This window comes from Coregonus clupeaformis, chromosome 2 (genome assembly GCF_020615455.1).
Source record: "Coregonus clupeaformis isolate EN_2021a chromosome 2, ASM2061545v1, whole genome shotgun sequence".
Classification (NCBI taxonomy): Eukaryota; Metazoa; Chordata; class Actinopteri; order Salmoniformes; family Salmonidae; genus Coregonus; species Coregonus clupeaformis.
The window spans coordinates 33258699-33270187 of NC_059193.1; the positions used below are offsets into that span (position 1 = coordinate 33258699).

Below are 11489 nucleotides of genomic sequence, written 5' to 3' on the forward strand. Positions count from 1 at the left end.
ATGTTAGCGTACATGTTATTAAATGTGTGGAATACTTCCATATATGCTTCCTACTATGTGTGTCGGTTTCAGACTCATTTTGTTCCCACAATAAAGTGCCCCATCGGGGGCCAAGCATCAGCAAACAAAGTATTATGCTGTTTCAACAGAGCCAACACCTTCCCTGTGTTATGTAAAATAGGCCAGTTTACATGCTGTGATGAAAAGGATTTCGGAGCTCAGCGAACTCGGATGGGGTTAGATAATCATCCGAAATAAGGACTCTGCTTTTATATAAAGATTTGTAGGCATACAACCACCTAGATTAATTGTCCAATCGGAGAGAAAACAATCAAATAAAAAATAGACCTCTATTATCGGTGGCTATTTGAACCCGCTTCATCACTAGAATGAGAAAGATAGAGAGGTAAAGGTAGGTTCATGGGTGTATAATTGGGCTCTTTGGACTGTAAATCATGGGATTGAATGTGAGTGTTTCGTTACCACTTGCTAGTCTAGGTGATTCATATATCCATTAATCTGTACTGTACACCAGGGGTATTCAATTCCAACTGTCGAGGGCTGCTGTGTCTTCTCCCTGCTATTTACCACTCACCTGGTTTAGATCAAAGACTAGACCTCTGATTTTAAAGGCAGGGATGAAAACTATCAAATACTGCGACCCTCAGGGTCTGAAGTTGAATCACCTTGTCTGCTGTGCATTTTATGTTGAGCATTAGAGAGTCCAGGGGTCAAATGCTAATTTAAGATCCTAAGACACCTCTAGAAGTATCCCCAACACTAAGTTCTGCTCTCCTTCCTTGGATGTTTAATTGACAAGGTCACCTCTTCACTCCCTCCCTGTTAACCTACCAGGGATCCTCTCAGTGCTCTCCCTGTCTTCTGAGTGCACGTCCCTGGCCTCGGAGCTGCCCAAGGTGTCCTATGCGAAGGCCATCGACATCTGGCTCATCGAATGTCTGCTGTTCGGCTTCGCGTCGTTGGTGGAGTACGCCGTGGTACAGGTGAAGCTCAACAGCCCTAAGCGCAGAGATGGCCAAGATGGCGTCCAAGGCAAAGGCAGAGGGGAAGGAGAAGGCGGCAGGCAAGAACAACACGGTCAACGATACCAGCGGGATGCCCTGTCATGTCAGCACGCTGCAGGTGGGTGAGGGGTGGTTGTGTGTGGTGGGTGAGGGAAAGGTGGGGAGGGGATGGGATTGGCGTGTTTCTGATGAATGGGGGAAGGTTTGTGTGTACGTGTGTTCAGTTACTGTGATTAGAAATAAGTTGCCCCCAGACACAGATCTACGGTCAAGATGAAGTTTTCCCTAACCACTTCTCTCACAGTTGAATGAGGAATGGTTAACCTTGGACATATCCTTAGGCATGATGAGAGTGAAGTTAGAGATACCAATAGATAAATAGGTAGGACGATCCAATCATTCATAAATGCTAACATCTTCTGCTCTCTGGCCTGGCACGGAAAAAGATTGACACAGGTACAGATTTAGCTTGTGAAATGTTATTTTCAATCATACACTTCATAGAAATTAATTTACATCGTAATGTATGTTAGTCAAGACTTGTGCAGAGTATTGTGCTGAGATTTTCGAGAAGATAACACTAGTCAATTATGTTCTCATCAAACGTAAATGTCACAATTGTTTACGGACGAGAAGGACCAAGGCGCAGCGTGATATGCATTCATATTTATTTACGGCTAAACACACGACAAAACAACAAACGAAACGTGAAGTCCAAGGTAGCATACAACCAACATACCTTACACGGAACAAGATCCCACAACTAACAGGTGCCAAAAGGCTGCGTAAGTATGGTCCCCAATCAGAGACAACGAGCTACAGCTGCCTCTGATTGGGAACCACCCCGGCCAACATGGAGCTGCACATGCTAGATCTAAAACATAGAAATCAACATAGCAACACACAACACGGAAAATACACACCCTGACTCAACAAATACAAGTCCTCAGAGTCCCCCCCCGGCTCCGGGCGTGACCACCACCTATTATCCACCTCCCTGTTGCGCCCCTGGTCTGGTCTGGAACCGCTGACTTGAGCTGGACCTGACGACGGTGGATCGAACTGCTCTGGCTCCGGAGTGGAGCCGCTGACCGGAGCTGGATCAGGCACCGGTGGAGCGGACTGCTCTGGCTCCGGAGTGGAGCCGCTGACCAGAGCTGGACTGGACCCCGGTGGAGCGGATTGCTCTGGCTCCGGAGTGGAGCAGCTGACCGGTGCCGGACCAGGCACCGGTGGAACCGGCACGCGCCGTGCCGGACTGGACACACGCACCACTGGTTTGGTGCGGGGAGTAGGAACGGGCCGAACCTGGCTGATGACGCGCACCCCTGGCTTGGTGCGGGGAGCAGGAACGGGCCGGACTGGGCTGACGACGCGCACCACTGGCTTGGTGCGGGGAGCAGGAACGGGCCGTACCAGACTGGCAAGCGCACCATTGGCCTGGTGCGGGGAGCAGGAACGGGCCGGGCCGGGCTGGCGACGCGCACCACTGGCTTGGTGCGAGGGACAGGCACAGGTCGGACCGGGCTGGCGACGCGCACCACTGGCTTGGTGCGAGGGACAGGCACAGGTCGGACCGGGCTGGCGACGCGCACCACTGCCTTGGTGCGAGGGACAGGAACAGGCCGGGCCGGGCTGGCGACGCGCACCACTGACTTGGTGTGAGGGACAGGAACAGGTCGGACCGGGCTGGCGACGCGCACCACTGACTTGGTGCAAGGGACAGGAACAGGCCGGACCGGGCTGGCGACGCGCACCACTGGCTTGATGCGAGGAGCAGGAACGGACCGAACCGTACTGGGAACACACACCACTGGCTTAGTGCGGGAAGCAGGAACGGGCCGGACCGGACTGGCGACACGCACCACTTGATTGGTGCGAGGAGCGGGACTGGGTTCCTTCATTAACCCCCGCTCCTTCTGCTGCCTAACCAGCTCCTCTCGCCGTGCCTCTACACTTTCCTTCTGCTCCCTCTGACCAAATGACCCCCCTAATATGGTGGCCTCCTCTGCTAAACAGCGGAACCGCTCTATCGCGGCCTCCTGCTGCCTCGTCGTCCACAGCGTGAGCCCCCCCCTAAATTTTTTTGGGGATTGTCTCTCCCCCGTGATCATGACCTCCATCCCTCTTGCCAGACTCTCGCTCATCTCCTCCCAAGTCCATCCTCTCTCCTCGTCACGCTGCTTGATCCAGGATTGGTGGGATCTTCTGTCACGATCGTTTACGGACGAGAAGGACCAAGGCACAGCGTGATATGCATTCATATTTATTTACGGCTAAACACACGACAAAACAACAAACGAAACGTGAAGTCCAAGGTAGCATACAAACAACATACCTTACACGGAACAAGATCCCACAACTGACTGGTGCCAAAAGGCTACCTAAGTATGGTCCCCAATCAGAGACAATGAGCTACAGCTGCCTCTGATTGGGAACCACCCCGGCCAACATAGATCTGCACATGCTAGATCTAAAACATAGAAATCAACATAGCAACACACAACACGGAAAATACACACCCTGGCTCAACAAATACAAGTCCTCAGAGTCAGGGCGTGACAGTAAATCAAATGAACGCCAATTTAATGAGCTTAATGGTTAGAGTGAAAAAGTAGCAACTGTATGATTAGTATCTAATTTGCCCTGTAGCCCTTGAGGGAAGCCGATGAGAAAGATCGAAATGTGGGTTTTCAGAAGCTACTTCCCACTGATTCTGTTGTAGCAATCTATTGTAGCAGCATGTTGATTCAACAAAGAAAAAACTAGAAAATACTTCAAAAATCCAGTTACAGCTCCAAAACAACAACATTAGGGACATTCTGCAATGCATGAGGTAATTGTGTATCAGTTGCATTCTCATCTCATACTGAAAGAAACTGCCAGTTAGTATTGAAGTAATGTGGTCTAGTTTGACAACACCACTGCACAACACCACTGCACTGTCAAAATTGCACCCTTTGTATATGCCGAGATAGATACAGTATATACAGTGCCTTCGGAAAGTATTCAGACCCCTTGACTTTTTCCACATTTTGTTACGTTACAGCCTTATTCTTAAATGGATTGAATAAAAACAAATCCTCAGCAATCTACACACAATACCCCATAATGAAAAAGCAAAAACAGGTTTATAGAAATTTTATCAAATGTATAAAAAAGTATAAACAGAAATACCTTCTTTACATAAGTATTCAGACCCTTTGCTATGAGACTCGATATTGAGCACAGGTGCATCCTGTTTCCATTGATCATCCTTGAGATGTTTCTACAACTTGATTGGAGTCCACCTGTGGTAAGTTCAATTGATTGGACATGATTTGGAAAGGCACACACCTTTCTATATAAGGTCCCACAGTTGACAGGTCATGTCAGAGTAAAAACCAAGCCATGAGGTCGAAGGAATTGTCCGTAGAGCACCGAGACAGGATTGTGTCAAGGCACAGATCTAGGGAAGGGTACCAAAACATTTCTGCAGCATTGAAGGTCCCCAAGAACACAGTGGCCTGCATCATTCTTAAATGGAAGAAGTTTGGAACCACCAAGACTCTTCCTAAAGCTGGCCGCCCAGCCAAACTGAGCAATCGGGGGAGAAGGGCTTTGGTCAGGGAGGTGACCAACAACCCGATGGTCACTCTGACAGAGCTCTAGAGTTCCTTTGTGGAGATGGGAGAACCATCCAGAAGGACAACCATCTCTGCAGCACTCCACTAATCAGGCCTTTATTGTAGAGTGGCCAGACGGAAGCCACTCCTCAGTAAAAAGCACATGACAGCCCGCTTGGAGTTTGCCAAAAGGCACCTGAAGACTCTCAGACTATTAGAAACAAGATTCTCTGGTCTGATGAAACCAAGATTGAACTCTTTGGCCTGAATGCCAAGCGTCACGTCTGGAGGAAACCTGGCACCATCCCTACGGTGAAGCATGGTGGTGGCAGATTTTTTTTTTCAGCAGCAGGGACTGGGAGACTAGTCAAGGATCGAGGGAAAGATGAACAGAGCAAAGTACAGAGAGATCGTTGATGAAAACCTGCACCAGAGCTCTCAGGACCTCAGACTGGGGCGAAGGTTCACCTTCCAACAGAACAACGACCCTAAGCACACGGCCAAGACAATGCAGGAGTGGCTTCGGGACAAGTCTCTGAATATCCAAGAGTAGCCCAGCTAGAGCCTGGACTTGAACCTGATCGAACATCTCTGGAGAGACCTGAAAATAGCGGTGCAGCCACGCTCCCCATCCAACCTGACAGAGCTTAAGAGGATCTGCAGAGAAGAATGGGAGAAACACCCCAAATACAGGTGTGCCAAGCTTGTAGCGTCATACCCAAGAAGACTCGAGGCTGTAATCGCTGCCAAAGGTTCTTCAACAAAGTACTGACTAAAGGGTCTGAATACTTATGTAAATGTACTATTTCAGTTTTTTAGCAATTAGCAAAAAATTCTAGACCTGTTTTTGCTTTGTCATTATGGGGTATTGTGTGTAGATTGATGAGGGAAAAAACAATATTAATCTATTTTAGAATAAGGCTGTAACGTAACATAATGTGGAAAAAGTAAAGGGGTCTGAAGACTTTCCAAAGGCACTGTATATATGGACGTGCAAGAGTGATCATCTCCATATGTCTCCATCCTACCCTCCAACCACACTAGAACCATATCAAAGAACAGAACAGATCTGACCGAAACCACACCAAAAGGTCCTGACAGGGTTGGCAAAGCACAGTCATAAATCAGCTCATGTCAGAATGTCACACGAATTAAGGCATTCTTCAATTGGAGGTGGTCGGAGGACAGGCTTTGAGACGTACAAAGGGTATGGTAAGCATTATCACCATTCCTTTCCAAAGTCGAGCCAGACAAGTCCTCAACTCTTCCATCGTCTCCCTTTTCCCCTAGTAATAAGGGCCAGGTGATCTGTGGCACCCATTTGTGTTCCTCCAGCGCTTCCACGACTCCTTAAATGTGAGACTCTGAGTCACTGGGTATGACAGAAACAGAACAGGGCGTTTGTTGAGTTTTCCCTCGTAGAGTCAGGCTCCTCTCGGGTCGGCTTAACATTACTGTCGACGTCTCTCTGGCTCTGGCCGCTATGGCTCAGCGTTGGCGGTAGCTGCCATCTGTGGCAAGGGAGAAGGAATGGGATGTGATTGGAGCTCTAGCTGACTCCTTTTGCATTGGCTGCCGAGATGTATGATGCCATTAACTGAGAGAAAGTCAGAGAGCTGGAGAGTGACTGGACGGGAATGTTTGGAGTAGTGGGACTAATGCAATGTTTTCAATTGCTCCCATCACCACCTCACCACCCACTGCCATTGTGCACTTGAGCACAGCACTTAACCCCTTACCTGCTCGAGGGGACCTGCTCTTTGGCTGACCCTGTGCTCCTCCAATGATTGTGGGGTGGATACTTTAACCATGTTTTATTCACATTTACATTTACATTTACGTCATTTAGCAGACGCTCTTATCCAGAGCGACTTACAGTTAGTGAATACATATATATATATATATACTTTTTTTTATTTTTTATACTGGCCCCCCGTGGGAAACGAACCCACAACCCTGGCGTTGCAAACGCCATGCTCTATCAACTGAGCTACATCCCTGCCGGCCATTCCCTCCCCTACCCTGGACGACGCTGGGCCAATTGTGCGCCGCCCATGAGTCTCCCGGTCGCGGCCGGCTGCGACAGAGCCTGGATTCGAACCAGGATCTCTAGTGGCACAGTTAGCACTGCGATGCAGTGCCTTAGACCACTGCGCCACTCATTCACCACCTTTCCCTTTTCCAGGTGGGAGAGACCCAGTGCAAAAAGGTGTGTACCTCCAAGTCAGACCTGCACAGCAACGACTTCAGCATTGTTGGCTCACTGCCGCGGGACTTTGAGCTCTCCAACTTTGACTGCTATGGGAAGCCCATCACCTTCCCTCACGGCCTCAGCAAAAGCCAGGCCAAGGCCAAGAAACCGCCACCGCCCAAGCCCGTCATCCCCTCAGCCGCCAAGGGGGTCGACCTCTACGCCCGAGCCCTCTTCCCCTTCTCCTTCCTCTTCTTCAACGTCATCTATTGGTCCGTGTACTTGTGATCAGGGATGGAATTTAAGGATTTTGGGCACAGCCAGCTGAGCTTGTAGACCACATTTTCTACTAATTTCCATCTTTGCCCTGTGATCTCGTATTTAGATCCATTCTTCTTAATTCAAGTTGTTTATGTACAGTGGGGAGAACAAGTATTTGATACACTGCATATTTTGCAGGTTTTCCTACTTACAAAGCATGTAGAGGTCTGTAATATTTACCATAGGTACACTTCAACTGTGAGAGACGGAATCTAAAACAATAATCCAGAAAATCACATTGTATGATTTTTAAGTAATTCATTTGCATTTTATTGCATGACATAAGTATTTGATCACCTACCAACCAGTAAGAATTCCGGCTCTCACAGACCTGTTAGTTTTTCTTTAAGAAGCCCTCCTGTTCTCCACTCATTACCTGTATTAACTGCACCTGTTTGACTCGTTACCTGTATAAAGGACACGTGTCCACACACTCAATCAAACAGACTCCAAACTCTCCACAATGGCCAAGACCAGAGAGCTGTGTAAGGACATCAGGGATACAATTGTAGACCTGCACAAGGCTGGGATGGGCTACAGGACAATAGGCAAGCAGCTTGGTGAGAAGGCAACAACTGTTGGCGCAATTATTAGAAAATTGGAAAAAATGGAAGAAGTTCAAGATGACGGTCAATCAACCTCGGTCTGGGGCTCCATGCAAGATCTCACCTCGTGGGGCATCAATTATCATGAGGAAGGTGAGGGATCAGCCCAGAACTACACGGCAGGACCTGATCAATGACCTGAAGAGAGCTGGGACCACAGTCTCAAAGAAAACCATTAGTAACACACTACGCCGTCATGGATTAAAATTCTGTAGCGCACGCAAGGTCCCCCTGCTCAACCCAGCGCATGTCCAGGCCCGTCTGAAGTTTGCCAATGACCATCTGGATGATCCAGAGGAGGAATGGGAGAAGGTCATGTGGTCTGATGAGACAAAAATAGAGCTTTTTGGTCTAAACTCCACTCGCCGTGTTTGGAGGAAGAAGAAGGATGAGTACAACCCCAAGATCACCATCCCAACCATGAAGCATGGAGGTGGAAACATAATTCTTTGGGGATGATTTTTCTGCAAAGGGGACAGGACGACTGCACCGTATTGAGGGGAGGATGGATGGGGCCATGTATCGCGAGATCTTGGCCAACAACCTCCTTCCCTCAGTAAGAGCATAGAAGAAGGGTCATGGCTGGGTCTTCCAGCATGACAACGACCCGAAACACACAGCCAGGGCAACTAAGGAGTGGCTCCGTAAGAAGCATCTCAAGGTCCTGGAGTGGCCTAGCCAGTCTCCAGACCTGAACCCAATAGAAAATCTTTGGAGGGAGCTGAAAGTCCGTATTGCCCAGAGACAGCCCCGAAACCTGAAGGATCTGGAGAAGGTCTGTATGGAGGAGTGGGCCAAAATCCCTGCTGCAGTGTGTGCAAACCTGGTCAAGACCTACAGGAAACATATGATCTCTGTTTTTGCAAACAAAGGTTTCTGTACCAAATATTATGTTCTGCGTTTCTGATGTATCAAATACTTATGTCATGCAATAAAATGCAAATTAATTACTTAAAAATCATACAATGTGATTTTTTCAATTTTTGTTTTAGATTCCGTCTCTCACAGTTGAAGTGTACCTATGATAAAAATTACAGACCTCTACATGCTTTGTAAGTAGGAAAACCTGCAAAATCGGCAGTGTATCAAATACTTGTTCTCCCCACTGTATTTATATGAATCTATATATTATTAACTATCATTATTGGCACTAGAAAAATCATATCGTCCAATAATCCATGGTTGGCACTAGGAAAAGCGGAAAAGCATCACAGGTGTAATTCATGATATATGAAATTATTGACAATAAGAACATACAGTGGGGAAAAAAAGTATATAGTCAGCCACAAATTGTGCAAGTTCTCCAACTTAAAAAGATGAGAGAGGCCTGTAATTTTCATCATAAGTACACGTCAACTATGACAGACAAAATGAGAAAAAAAAATCCAGAAAATCACATTGTAGGATTTTTAATGAATTTATTTGCAAATGATGGTGGAAAATAAGTATTTGGTCAATAACAAAAGTTTCTCAATACTTTGTTATATACCCTTTGTTGGCAATGACACAGGTCAAACGTTTTCTGTAAGTCTTCACAAGGTTTTCACACAATGTTGCTGGTATTTTGGCCTATTCCTCCATGCAGATCTCCTCTAGAGCAATGATGTTTTGGGGCTGTCGCTGGGCAACACAGACTTTCAACTCCCTCCAAAGATTTTCTATGGGGTTGAGATCTGGAGACTGGCTAGGCCACTCCAGGACCTTGAAATGCTTCTTACGAAGCCACTCCTTCGTTGCCCGGGCGGTGTGTTTGGGATCATTGTCATGCTGAAAGACCCAGCCACGTTTCATCTTCAATGCCCTTGCTGATGGATGGAGGTTTTCACTCAAAATCTTACGATACATGGCCCCATTCATTCTTTCCTTTACACGGATCAGTCGTCCTGGTCCTTTGCAGAAAAACAGCCCCAAAGCATGATGTTTCCACCCCCATGCTTCACAATAGGTATGGTGTTCTTTGGATGCAACTCAGCATTCTTTGTCCTCCAAACACGACAAGTTGAGTTTTTACCAAAAAGTTATATTTTGGTTTCATCTGACCATATGACATTCTCCCAATCCTCTTCTGGATCATCCAAATGCACTCTAGCAAACTTCAGACGGGCCTGGACATGTACTGGCTTAAGCAGGGGGACACGTCTGGCACTGCAGGATTTGAGTCCCTGGCGGCGCAGTGTGTTACTGATGGTAGGCTTTGTTACTTTGGTCCCAGCTCTCTGCAGGTCATTCACTAGGTCCCCCATGTGGTTCTGGGATTTTTGCTCACCGTTCTTGTGATCATTTTGACCCCACGGGGTGAGATCTTGCGTGGAGCCCCAGATCGAGGGAGATTATCAGTGGTCTTGTATGTCTTCCATTTCCTAATAATTGCTCCCACAGTTGATTTCTTCAAACCAAGCTGCTTACCTATTGCAGATTCAGTCTTCCCAGCCTGGTGCAGGTCTACAATTTTGTTTCTGGTGTCCTTTGACAGCTCTTTGGTCTTGGCCATAGTGGAGTTTGGAGTGTGACTGTTTGAGGTTGTGGACAGGTGTCTTTTATACTGATAACAAGATCAAACAGGTGCCATTAATACAGGTAACGAGTGGAGGACAGAGGAGCCTCTTAAAGAAGAAGTTACAGGTCTGTGAGAGCCAGAAATCTTGCTTGTTTGTAGGTGACCAAATACTTATTTTCCACCATAATTTGCAAATAAATTAATTAAAAATCCTACAATGTGATTTTCTGGATTTTTTCTCTCTCAATTTGTCTGTCATAGTTGACGTGTACCTATAATGAAAATTACAGGCCTCTCTCATCTTTTTAAGTGGGAGAACTTGCACAATTGGTGGCTGACTAAATACTTTTTAAGAATTTATAAAATTATTATCAATAAAAAATAGATACAATAAATTATTTATTGAAAATATTTGTGTAAATAGCCAGGTCCTCTGCTTTTTGGCGCTAAGTGCGGGAACTTGCTTGCAAGTTTGATAAGATGGCATTGGCACAAAGTTTACAATTGCATGTAAAAAAATGTATTATGAATATAAATACAGTATATTAATACTATCAAAGTTTATTAATAATATGATTAAAAAATATATCCAATACTCCTGTTGATATTTGAAACACATTGTCCTTGTTCGGATGGTTATATGACATTGCCACGATGAGAATTGTAACTTTTGACGATCTCTCACATTGACTACATATCATGTGTAAATGGGTTAACAAACTGACCATGTATATATCATTTACAACTTTACTATTTACAAACTAACCAATAAATGTTTATATGAATCACACAATTATGTATTTGTGATATTTGTAGTAGTGTAAATATGTCTGTCCCTACACACATTTATCACAGATTTACTACAATAACTAAAGAAAGTAAAATTGATCTCATTTTGGAAGACAGTATAACCATTGCTCATTAAAATAAACTCAAGGATTTCGCCAGATATCTGAACCATAACCCCCTTTCCCCTAAATTATTCACATGATATCAAAAGATTAACTTCTACCCGTAAAAACAGTCACATTTGTGAAAGATCATTCCCAGTAAGATTGATAATTGGGGAATATCTATCCATCTTTCTCCTCCCCCGTGGGCTGACCCATATTTTCCCAACATGCAACCTGCACATTAAGCACGCCACACAGCTGTTTCCTCCACGAGAGTCTTGCCCCTCTCCTAATCCCCCAACTGGTCATTAATTATGCATTGGAAATGTGTTTGGATATTGACCTCAGAGTA

General features: G+C 46.1%; 1 pseudogene; it reads left to right on the forward strand.

Moving 5' to 3' along the window:
• The window catches only part of LOC121535808, a 30505-nt pseudogene extending 23396 nt beyond the window's left edge, over positions 1-7109 (forward strand).
• Positions 7110-11489: the final 4380 nt, after the last annotated feature.